General features: G+C 43.3%; 1 protein-coding gene across 1 annotated transcript in view; it reads left to right on the top strand.

Annotated features, from left to right (window-relative positions):
* The first annotated feature begins 4,875 nt into the window (after positions 1–4,875).
* pHCl-1 (pH-sensitive chloride channel 1) overlaps positions 4,876–12,642 on the top strand; it is a 76,641-nt gene continuing 68,874 nt past the window's right edge. Inside the window, exon 1 of the mRNA XM_037423051.2 lies at positions 4,876–5,051. The gene's annotated coding sequence lies outside the window, so the exon portion shown is untranslated. The remainder of the gene's footprint in view (positions 5,052–12,642) is intronic.

Here is a 12,642-nt window from a genome sequence, read left to right as displayed (position 1 = left end):
GTAACTGTTTCTTGTTGCATAAGTATTATCAAAGATTTATTTTTGTCTCTGTTTAAAGGGTCTACATATTGTGTAACTTTTTTATGCTTTCCTTACGCAATTCTCAGTATGGAGCTGCAAGCTGTCTTCAATAAAGAAAAAAAGTTGCTAAAAGCCCCTGCTCTGGCATTCACAGGAAAGCTCTAGACTAAATTTGCGCGTTTCAACAGCCCCCAACCCACCGCGATGTAGGGCATATTATTATCGAACAGGCAATCACAAAACCTCTCACTACTTAAGAGTTTCGTTAAATTACCATGTGATGTCACCGAGCAACTTATGGTGGCATTTCACGTGTGACCGAATTGTCGTGCGATGACTCCATCGCTTCAAGCACTCACTTTTCCGTGGTTGACTAAGCTTTCCTGGTGAATTGTTGATTCATAACGGCAATTACTATAGTGCATCCAAGGCTGGACAAATCGAGAGACTCGCAAACACGCATACTGCAGCGCTAGCTTTCATCAGTGCATTTTACCCATAGGGATCACCAATACATATACCCTACATCAAGTGCTACCAAAACACGTGCTCAAACGAGACAATCGTAGATTTAATACACATCCGTTTCTCTTTTTTGAGAGGGACGGGAAGATGTGTATTAAATGTGATTTGTTTCTTTTGAGATTGCACGATGTAACGCGCATGAAAGGATATGAGTGCTGTTGATCCTATGAATAAACTGTGTTGTTGAAAGTTGGCGCCGAGTATTTGCGTTTATGTCTCATTAGGCTTGTCCAGTCTTGGATGCGATATACCATTCTATGGCCCTTTGGAAACCGCTGCTACGTTGGATGTGAATGTATTTATTAAGTGCCTTGTGCGTGCAACATGCGAGCAATCTGGCATGTGTTTTTTTACGCCAATACGGATGCGAAAAGCAACTACAGTCGGCTTCTCGTGAAGCAAAAAAAAAGTAAATTGAGGTCACGCATGAAATTGACGTGGCCGGATATATATAGAAGCGTGACATATCGCGTGCCGGTACAACTTTGAAAAGAGAATGGGTCTCCCACACGCTACCCAATAATATCTGATGAGATTTGCTTTCTCGCCGTTGGTGAACGAGTCAAGGGCTTTCGACGGACGCTTTTTTGGGTCTGAACTGCTCCATCGAGGATTCCGTTCTCACTCGGCCATGGTGTTACAGCCAAATGTATTGGCATGCGCACAGAAGACCCCGTAGTTTATTTCTCAGTGGTAAAGACCGAATCCATGGTTAAATGTTGCAAACATTTTTTCAGGACTATAAGAGATCAAAACGTCAATACTTAGTCGTTTAACATTAAATACATGCTAGAAATTTCGCGATGATGTCCGAAACGAATTACTGCTACATTTTGGTTTAAATACAAATTGTTTAGGTCACAATACCAAGAACTTAAGCATGTTTATGCATGGTTGAAAAAGAAAATAGCAGCTTTTCAGCCATAAATGATGGGAGAAAATTGCGGGACTTGCAAGCCTTTAAGCATTGCCTTTAAGCGTTGAACGCGGTAGCGATATTCTGCCTGTAGTGCGTACTTCAAACACTTAGTGCGTGAAATCTTTTCGAACTTTCTATGCACCCACTACGTGGTTTTAAGGGGATAAGCGCAGTAACGTGTGTGCCTTTTGTAGTTGATGACTCGCTTTAAGCTATGAAGTCATTATTATAATCGCATGTTCTGACACCCGATGGCAATGTACGCTTGTACCAAGCATTATTACTACCATATTACATAGTATAATGTTAATCAAATATGCGAGACGCATGTGTTTGTAAATCATGAAAGTTGCTTTCACTGCATTTCCAAGCAGGCGAAGTTATTTTACTGCCTTCACAAGCAGAGGTGTGGCTGTGTGATAGAACACGCTCTTTCTATGCAAACGATCCGGGTTCGGTCCTCACTTATACCATGAGTTTTTTTTAATTCATTTAGTTGCATCTTTCTAAATTTTTTGTCATGCAAAGATGATTTTTGCTCTCAAACAAAGCCCACACCGGATTTCCGGCGAAACGAGCTCTTTAACACTATCGCGTTAAAACTCGTTGGTGGAGCTTTATTGTGCTAAAGTGTTACTTAATGTACTTACACGTTGGCTCAGAAATGTTGTCTCGCTTTACAGAAAAAAAATTGCCTCTATATTTGTTAGAACAACAACAACAACATCCGCTATACTTAGATGTAATTTAGGAGAAATGAATACACTCAACATTGACGTATATATTAAAATAAATTCGATGCAGTGCAGCCTTGTACAGCGGCAAAAGAAAGATGTGTTTGAGAGACGGAAGTGAAAGTTTTCCCATGTACGAAGTGTTAACAGCGTATAAATATTTATGATTGAATGGCACTTCCCTAACAACAAAGGGGCAACGGCGCATCAAAGTTGAAGCAGGACTGTTCCGTTGTATGATGTATCGCTGGGGCCACACAAAAGCAGTATGTCAGGACACTCGAACAGCCCGTTTGGTAGGTCATCACTTCTCCGTCCAATAACAACAAAAATTATTTTTTTTTTGCTGGCAAAAGACTCACATATCTCGTGAAGCAAGAAGTTTTTGAGATTTAGCGAGACCTGCTGAAATTTCGCCCGACCAGGCGCTACATCGGGAGACTGACGTCGTCGTCAGCCCAAACCATGCTAAAGAAAAAAGCTATAAGCAATGCAGTCCCTCACGACTAACACAACATACTAATGTGAAAAAAAATGGGGGGTGGGGGGTGAGAGATACCTTTATTCTTCCTTTAGTTAAGGAGACTGAATGAAGTACCACATGAGTTTTATTTGCGTGTAATAATTAGCTTTGCTCTAGTATTCTATTGTATTGCGGTTAGGCTTAAAAAGGACATCCGCCATTATGAGAAGTGTACATCTTTGACAAAAGAGAAACAAAGTGTGTCAAGCGCGTTAACACATACGAAAGGACAAAAAGACAGAGCTGACGCACATTTGCAAGCCTTCCACCAAAATATACAATGTACATTTATTCCGACAACTTACAAATATGCATCACAAGCTATAAAAGTTAATTCAACAACGAAGTGCGCAGTTAGGAAACAAAATATTGAGGGAGGGGTACCGCTCTCAATTAAAAGCGAATGTCAGTCCCATTCTCAGTCAGCAAGCTTGAGCGGAAACGTTCAACGTTCATCAAACCAGCCGGATTTAGCGAACCAGCGCTCATCATTTTCTGGCACGCAAGGATGAGCCTAGAAGCAAGCTCGGGCGCTCTGTTGCTGCCTGTTTTTTCGTAGCTTCCACCGAGACGCAATTACTTGAGCAAGCGCATCACTATGTCTCGGTATTTCGTTTTTCATATTTCACTGTAGAGGAGATATATGAAATAAAAGATGCTTCCGTACAATAACAAATTTTTTTCGAAAGTATTTGCTTCTCTTTTCGTTCTATTCATACCGTCAGCGAAATAGATGCGTCTCATGTGGGTCGGCGATACTCCCCAGTTCTTTTGGGATGGGGGCAGCGCTGAGTTGGTGAGCACGGATTAGGGACGTCGTATGCATGCATAAAATATAGCTGCCTTTTTAATCTTTTTTTTTCTTCGATACTCGCATAACTTTGTTTCGACCGAGAACGACATCTCCGGCAGTAATTTTCTGCTGTAGCTTCACTGCCCAAGAGTGGCCTGTTGTTTAGCTTTTTTTTTTGCATTTGCAGTATCCGACTTGCTTTTATTTTTGCAAAGTTCAGGACTTCAAGTTTCTTTTTCCCTGAAACCACCATTTCCTTCTTTTTTTATGACCTGCTGAACTTGCTCTTTTGTTTTGTATTTCTTGCTAAAATCACTTTTTCACGAAGGACACCATAATGAGATAGCTATTGCTCTTTGCTCTATTTATAGTTTCTCGGTCAATTCTGGTTACATCAAAGGAAAATTATGGCCCGTATTTTTGCAGAAGTAGCAAGGAAATGTTTGCTCTGGGAAATGCTACTTTAGAGGAAATGATAATTTGGCGTTATCTAGCTTAGAGCACGAAACTTTCGATGTGGCTTTTAAAAGGAATAAACGATATTTTCGTCATAGTTATTCAATGCATTTCTGTTAGGTGCCCTGCGAGACCTTTCAGTGACCTAGCCGTTCCCAGATAGCTCTTTCTTATTTAGCCGCTTTTTGAGACGGAGACCAGCTGAAAAAACTGGTTCAATAACGTTATTTGTTGACTTACTTTCTAAAATAGTCCGACAATCTACGTGGACGACGTGAAGAGGAGCAATAAGGGTGGTACGGTCGAAACTTAGTTGGAAGATCAATCCTGGATCCAATTGCCTTCGCCTGATATTATCACTTTGTCCTAAGGCGTTGGAGGGGCGAAAAGGCAAACACAAATCAAACAGGGGATGGTGGCAAGTTAGAAAATGACGGAAGTTAGGAATAAAAGAGGTGCCAACAAAATGTGCAAGTTTTAGACGTTGTCATAGAGGGGGACGAGGAATCTGGAAAAGGATGGCCGAGCGCGGAACAAAAATAATGAACGAACGAAATAAGTGATGAGTATGTCAGGGAGGAAAGAGCAATACAGAGACGTTATCTCGGAAGAGCGCAAAAGAAAGGCGCAGAACGAAAAGTAATGGAAAAGCCCGCGGCCACGCCCCTCTTGGTGTCGGTGGCACTGCGGCAAAGGCTTTGCTGGTGTGTCGCCCGTACACCTTCGCGCCTGCTCGTCGGAAGGCGGCTCGGAGGACCCAGACTGCGCCCGGGTAGTGGTGGCCGTGCTGCGGCACCGTCACTGACGGCGAGGGAGAGTGAGAATGAAAGGAGCGAGGGGAGCACGGGGCGAGCGCCAGGGAGCGCGGGGGCCCGCGCCGCCGTGGGCCAGCTGGGGCCCGGGCCTCGCAGCAGATGGCGCCAGCCGTGGGCTGCTGCGCGCCTTCGCAGCAAGCAACGTCTCCTGCTCGTTCGGAGGGCCAGTGAGCAGCTGCTGCCGCGGAATGGCGGGCAGCAGGGCGCGTCGGTGACCCCCGTGGATGCCGCCCGGCGGGCCGGCGCCAAGGCCAGCGGCTCGGAGGTGAGCAGCAGCTGAGCACGTCATCGATTGCACGCCTCCCAGACAGCCTGACACGCCCCGCTTTTGTCTGCGGCTCGATCCCCGTCGCCGCTGCGGCTAGCACCGCAATCCTCCCGAAGAGGCAATGTGCGCGCGATCACGTTGCGATTGTCTCGGCTATGCGTAAGTCCCGGACGAAATGGTCCTTCCAACGCGAAGGTCGTGGTGGATGCGAGCCAAGACTATGCGGGGAAACCAATGCGCTCTATACCCGCGCTGCCTGGCCGCATGACTTCTCGCGAGTGGTTACATTCAGCTCTTACCTCTCCTGAATACTGGGGGAAGTGTCGTTGTTGTCGAACCGTGTGTTTTGCGCTCATTTTTTTCTGCTAGCGAGCGATCAGTGCAGTTCAAAAAATCAACTAGTGTTGCAATCAATCTCTCTGTCGCTGCGGTTCAAACCCAGTGGCTGTAACCCGCCGCGCAGCACCGTCACGTCGCAGCTTAGCGCACAGTTCGGTGAGACACTGTTAAGTTTGCAAAAAGGCACGGGAAAGCTGCTAGAAATAACGCGGGGATTTGCTTGGCATTGGCAGCTTCCACTGCCAGCGGCAGCACTGCACAAGTGCGGCAACCACTCGCATTGTCCCGACAGAGAAACGGAGGCGTCAGCCAATAGCCTGGCTCATTTGTTTTGTTGGTTGTGCGTGCGCGCTCGGCCCGGTCTGGGAACCCGTTAACTTGCGAACAGAGGTGGCGCTGCTTGAGGCGCCGCTCTTCTGGGACTGTTGGCAGTGCGTGCAGTGCGACAGACAAAAAAACACAATCTACCCAAAGGATAGCTAGTAAAGCAAAAATTGGCATTATCTAGATAAAAATCCCACCTCGGTTAACAGATCGAGTAGTGTGTCTTTCCGGATTCATTTTTGAAGCGCCAGCGGCCGCGAGACAGGGCGTCTGCTGCATTTTGCGAACTTATCCTACCGTGATGCCCAAGTGCCAACGCTGCTCTTGTTCTCGCGTCCGTGTTTGTGGGGCCGAGCTGTTGTGGGCGTACTTTCGTGGAACACGGTCACGCCAGCACTGTATACGGTGTGCTTTGGTCATACCGGTACGTGTGAACCACTAATGCGGCCTCACCACGTACAGTGCGGCGCGCGCGCTGGTGCACCATCAGCGCAAGGTGCGCGTGGCGCGAATCGATGTCGCCGAAATAGCGCCCCATCGACCGACGCCTGCGCAGGGCGCATCGCGCGCTCACATGGCCTCCACCAGGAACCACTCTCCGAGCACCCACCCCCTCCGGTGGCTCACTAGGAACCGCCGCGCTGTACGAACGATGCTTGTAATTATCACGCGGTCGCATCAGTAAGACACAAACACCCCCGGCTAAAAGAAGTGTAGCCATGCACAGAGGAACTTCACTTGTCAGTCGTCGAAGCGACGCCGACAGAACGCTTGAGTTCAAAGGAACAATTTAGACTTTTTTACTTGTACTCTGAAAACTCTATTGTAGTCAATTTCACCCTCATATAGAATGAATTTTAGAAGAAAAAAAGTCAAGGTATTATTTTTAGGTTTCTCTGTGAAGTTTTGCTCATATTTTGCTCATATTTTGGCGCAACGGTTCAACAATATTTTCGAAAACTTGGCATGCTAAGTTGCTGGCCCCTTAGCGGACAATGCACTTCACATTTATTTAGGTACTCGTAGATGCCGTCAAAATCTGGGACGTCACTGCGATAGGTGTGCAGAGTTTGAAGTCACATTGCCACCCGTATTTTTTATGCCGCGTTTTCTCGCCCACCTTGCGTCATCTCACGGCAAACGAGGTTGTTTTGGGTATTTTGAAAAAGTAGTATATTAACGCAAGAAAATTGTTTTTTTTTTGCCTTTTTAGTGTCTCTTTATCCGTCATTTATAGTCGTTCATGTTCTGAACGTTTTTATAATCTTCACCTTATCCCTCTTGAAAGTATTTCATCCTTTTCTTGCTCACTCACGCGCGCACCTCGTCCATACGCCAACCGTGGGGCACCTATTGGCAGAAAACGTCGATGCACCGTACAAGCACAAGTTGGCCGTATGCGTACAGCAGGCAGGGGTAATCTTTATTTCCTTTTACGTCCTAGTTTCGTACGCAAGCCCGGGACTAGACTGCGACCTTCGTGCAAAAACAGCGTAGACACGAGATTCTGGCCTTTTAGTTGTTCCAAGTGCCCCGTATCAGTTTGCATGCAGCAACGAATTTTTAACCTTTTGCACCACTTGTGTTTTCTATACCTTTTTCTGGCGCATAAACCGTCATAACTGGCACAGCACGGCACAGTTTTGTTCTTCAGGCTACAGAAACAAAAAGATGGTTTTACCTCGCGCTTATCAACTCTACAGAAAAGCAAGATTTACAGGCCCAAAAGAAAACATTTTTGAGTGGTGGGTGCGGGGCCGAGCTGTGAAGTTCATGATAACATCTTGGGTTCTACCGTAGCTGTGGAATTGCACGTACGCACCCGCTTCAGCTACAGGAGTTGCGGGGTTCGATCACCAGAGCCGGCCGGCCGGCCACCCACCGTTTTATAAACAGGGGACGGGCGGGCTTCAGGGCTGTGACGCGTCACTCAGTGGTGAAGCTTACTCTGACTGGAGGACTCGCAACCCGTTGTGCGGGACCCGGCACATCTTGGGTTCTTTTCAGTAGTTGTATGGCGTGAAAGTGAGTCATGGTGGTTAGTAGAGATTGACTAAAAGGTTACTCTAATTACTTAGTATTTATTGAATTTATTATTATTTATTGCACTAAACCCTATGGCCTGACGAGTGTTTTTGATGTAGGCAGTCGTTTATTGGCCAAAATAATTTCATGGACATTTTTTTAATGAGTGGTGATCGTACAATGCTAGTCATTAAAATGTCTCACTTTGAAAATTGCAGATTATTAGTCATCAAATAACATATTATTACGGTAAACACATCCCTAACAACTTAGCTCAGGGCGAAATTTGTATTCAGTACACGAGACACGCATACACGCTAAGAAACTATAATGTTCAAAAATCTACAGCTATGAAACATTTGAATTTTTTGGCGACAAGAATTAGAATATGGCTATCACAAAATCTTTTTAGCGTTCTTTTTTTGGCACTCATGTGCTCTTTCCCTGTTTTACTTAAACAAATATCTCTGGACTTGATCGAAGCATTGGACGAACTATGAGTTATGTTTTTATGAAATATTTATCCAGTGTTGCTAAATAACAAGTCGGCTCTTCAGAAGAATTACTTGGAAGTAGAGTTAGCGTTATTGATGATAATGTCGCACTGAATGCCCCTCCGTTCGCATATGCAGAGTGGTCGAACGTCCGCGCCTCGTGCGCTCCAGTTTTCATGCTCAGAATTTGCATTGCAAAACGTTACTGTACGCTTAACATTAGTATATGCTCACATCAATATAATTTGAAGCATAATATTCCAAGAGTAGTAAATTTGCGCCAGTGAAAAAAAATACTTCAAGCGGTATCCAGTCCCGACTCGTGCAGTGGAAAAAGAAAATTTGTCCCTTGTACATTCTGACTTCAAAATAAATTATCAAGTCGGGGCGAATCTTCTTTTTTATAACAGAGCGTTTTTGTGGTGCATAAACGACTGTGCTAAATTCGTCGTTCCAATTTGCCGCCAAACTTTATAACTAAGTTAGCGCGATGATTAAAGAAAGTCCGAGCGGCCAGGCTGTCGTGACAGAGAAGAATTTCATCATAATGAAGGAACATGCATAGGCGATTTTGCGGTTCTTTTTAATCTGGTTGCGAGCTCCTTCAGATTTTTTTGTACGAGGTTGTGACTTCGTTTTACTCTGTTTAAAAACTTGACATCTTTATTTTATTGCGCTCAAGTCTCGTTGACATGTCCTATGAAACGTCAACGTTAATTTTATTGAAGCATCCAGGAACGTGAAAGTTTTCAGGATAAGAAATGATTTGATTTTACGTGTAAAATTACGAAACAGCTGTATAGTAACATCATGACAGATTCATTTAGTAGGCACAGCCCTTACCGTCTCACGATAACTTTACGAATGAATTCACCTAACTGCGCGAATAATCAGATTTGAAAAGTTGGTCAATATAACATTTATACTTTTTTTTTTTCAAAGATCAGTTGTTCTTACTTTTTAGATATAGTGGGGATGTACTGAACAAACGGACGTGCAATTTTGTTTAAGAGCTTCCTCCATGTGTCATAAATAAATTATGTTAGTTACTGCGCGTTGATCGTTCACGGCATGTTCTCGCATGAACTGAACTTAACACATCACTCTGGCGAGGTCTTCACAGTTTTTACTTATAACGCTAGTAGCTTACTTACATTGTTTGCGGTATAAACTGGCACACGAAAAAAAAAACTACGTAGAGGATTCTGAAGGGGAGCGTCGTTTAGCTGAATAACGAGTTCACAATGGCATGGCACTTCAGACAACTATATGGCAGTATAGAAGGTGGCATGGGCAGGCCCATACCCAGGAAGTTTTTTTGGGTACCGGGAGCACTCCTTGAATTCCTTGAAAAGCGCATATTTTTATTATTCTTTCTCGGTAAAACACCCCTATCCATCCAATTTCAGGTCCCTAGGCTCCCCCCCTCCCCCGGCTACGGGCCTGCGATAACGCAAATCGGTATTCTATTATTAAACTACTCAGCGCAAAAAAAGGTAGAGGGAGCGCACACAAAGTTTACATGGACAAGTGTAGACTTCCAACTGAAATTTGTTGCGATAACAGACAAGTAAGTCGCCTGCAGAAAAGATAAGACCAGAGGCCTATGCCGAAAAAAGTGTAGGAAAGAAACCACAAAAAAAGAAAAAAAGCGCGAAAAGTCAAGTAATTACCCCTGAACAAATGGAAGTTATAGGTGTAACCCTTCAATAAAATTATCGAAAAATAAATGACTTATTTATGTTCTTCGGCACGTGGTGTTCCATAATATCAACTAGATTTTTTGTGAATTATTTTTTACTTGTTTTTTGCGTTTTTTGTACTTGGTCTTATATTTTTTTGCGGGTTAAATATTTTTTATTATTGCAACAAAATTCAGTTGAAAGTCTGCCCTGGTTCTCATCCACATTGTGCATACTGTGTCTACCTTTAGCGCTGAGCAACTTTATAACTCTACGGAAAGGTTGAAATTGAAAAAGTAAAAAAAAACGCGCAACAATGTGCTTGCTTAAGTACCCTTAGTGCAGTAGTGCACTTAAATATTTGAAAAGTTATGTTGTTATATTTCAAATGTATTTGAGCGTATTTATTCAAAACATACGTCACGAACCTTTCTATAAGGGAGAAAATGCGGTTCTTGTTTTTTTAAATTTCCAGCACGTTTAATGTTTTGTGGTCTTATTTGTGTTATGTGCTATTTTTTACGGTAGTATCACTTGCGTGAATTACTTTAATGTTACTTGCAAATCACATCCAAATTTTGGAGCGTCTGCACAAAGGAACAAATGATAACCGAGATAACGTTGCTGTACCTGCACGTGTGTCAGTGTGATCGGTAGTTTTCTAGTGTAACACAAACACCTGGTTGTTCTTCGATATCGCTATTAAGTTTCTAGAGTTCATGCTAATATTGACCAATAGTTAAATGCTCAAAAGATGACTCTAAAATATGTGTCCTTAACTACTTAGCTGAAAAAAATTCGGGTCGTAAGTTTAGGTCAGACGTGCCATCCATACCGAACACTCGCTTCTAAGCTATTATTTATAGTTAATTATTTTTGTCGCCCTACAACACTATTGGAGCAAATACTTTAAAGCAGCTCAATGCAAAGACAATTATGCCAACTTATAGTTTTGTGCTCACCTCCAACTAACAATGTGATATATAATAACTGCAATATCTACTGCAAGAAATTCAAGCTAGTTTGCTTCCGTTAAGAGAACTTGAAGTAGAAACTTCCTACGACTGTGTACTCAGTCTATTTAAGCATTATTTCAAAATTTCAATATTTAACCAGCATACGGTAACACTAGTCAACATTAGCCGACGTTAGCCATGATTTAGTTACCATTCCTGGGTAGCTGTGTTGTCCTGCTTTGTTTCATTGCCGGCTGTACTGTATGGTTACCCCTTACACGAACAGTATAGGCCTTCTTCGTTTATTTTTTTTTTGTTGTAGTTATGCACTACTGTGACATATAGCTGTTTAAAATATGACATTATTGTTTGAGTCCTGTCCTCAGAGACATAGGGACACATGTTTTTCAGAGGGAAGCAGCCAAAAAATACTTGCTTCTTAATATATTATCCTATGTGTCACGTGCTTCAATCAGCTTCACGAAAAACTAGGCTAAGTGCTTTTTTCAACATGTCAAGGGAGAGACTGCTACAATTTCTGCCTTATTATTACGTGGAATAGCTGATGTTTAGGTATTATTTATTGCAGATTAAACATTTTTTGAAATTGACTGAAATCTATGCCCTGATCTGTACAGTCTATAATATAACAAATGAGCTCTGAACGCCCAGAAGTCCGAGTGTCATGAATTTCAGCGGCACTCTGACACGGAGTAGGCGAAGAAGTATTACTTTCGTAATGACGTTAGCTGCCAGCTGAGAAGCATATTAGCGTTACTCTCATCCAACCCTAACACGTTATGTTCATTGGTTATACTTCGTCAGTATTTTTCATTGTTGGATATTGAAATAGCTGTCAAAAAAAATTCAGATTGAAGCTAAGTCGGCCAACCATGCCGCACATGGAGCTTCGTATACTTACCTAAAGAAAAAACTGACGCCTCGCACTGTTGCATGCATGCGAATGCTGGGATATGGGAGGTTCGGACTTGGCTGAGATTCGCATCATTCACGAAGAGCCCAGAAAGTTCGAATATGGTGGCTAGTCACCATACATCTTAGAGGTTTTTTGTAGATACACTAGTTGGAACTCCGGTGCTAGCGTCTATGGAAGTTGCTACGCGTGGAACTTCAGCCAGCATCCGAATGATGGGTAGTACACAAATGTCTCATCTTCGTTATTTCGGCTTCGTTTAGCTTCTCGGGGCTTGTAGCCACCTTGTGGCGAGAAGACAATCGGCAAACGGTATAGCAGTTGCACTTCACCTTAACTCTTTGGGCGCAACAATTCAAATCGGGTCCCAAAACTCACAACAATCGCAGTGTCAGAGCCCCCACTAGTTAATTATAGAAAACTATATGTCATGCCTTGAAGATTTGCCTGTCTTCAATGCATTTCTTGCGTCAAGATCATCGACCTATTACTGAAGAAGCACGTGGTAACCTTTTTACTTTTTATCATTGTACTGAAACTGCTTTCAATTAGCTTTGAAAACTTCTGCGTCAATGCACAATTTCAAGATGCGTAAAAAAAATGGCCGCTAAACTTGGAAGGCAGACGGCAAAGCAAGCGTTCATTCTGCCACTGTTTGTGAGTGAATTTTTATTCTAGAATATAATATGCATTAATGAGGTCTGCTTATAAATGTTTCGTTTTAGAGGAGCTTTATTTCCCCAGTCGTATCCGCTTACTAGCCAGAGACTCTATTAACACCAGCCAACACAAGTCTCACTGACACGTATGCTGTCATTGCCTTTGGGGCAACAG

This window comes from Rhipicephalus microplus, chromosome 4, assembly GCF_043290135.1.
Source record: "Rhipicephalus microplus isolate Deutch F79 chromosome 4, USDA_Rmic, whole genome shotgun sequence".
NCBI lineage: Eukaryota > Metazoa > Arthropoda > Arachnida > Ixodida > Ixodidae > Rhipicephalus > Rhipicephalus microplus.
This window is presented reverse-complemented; position numbering and strand designations above follow the sequence as displayed.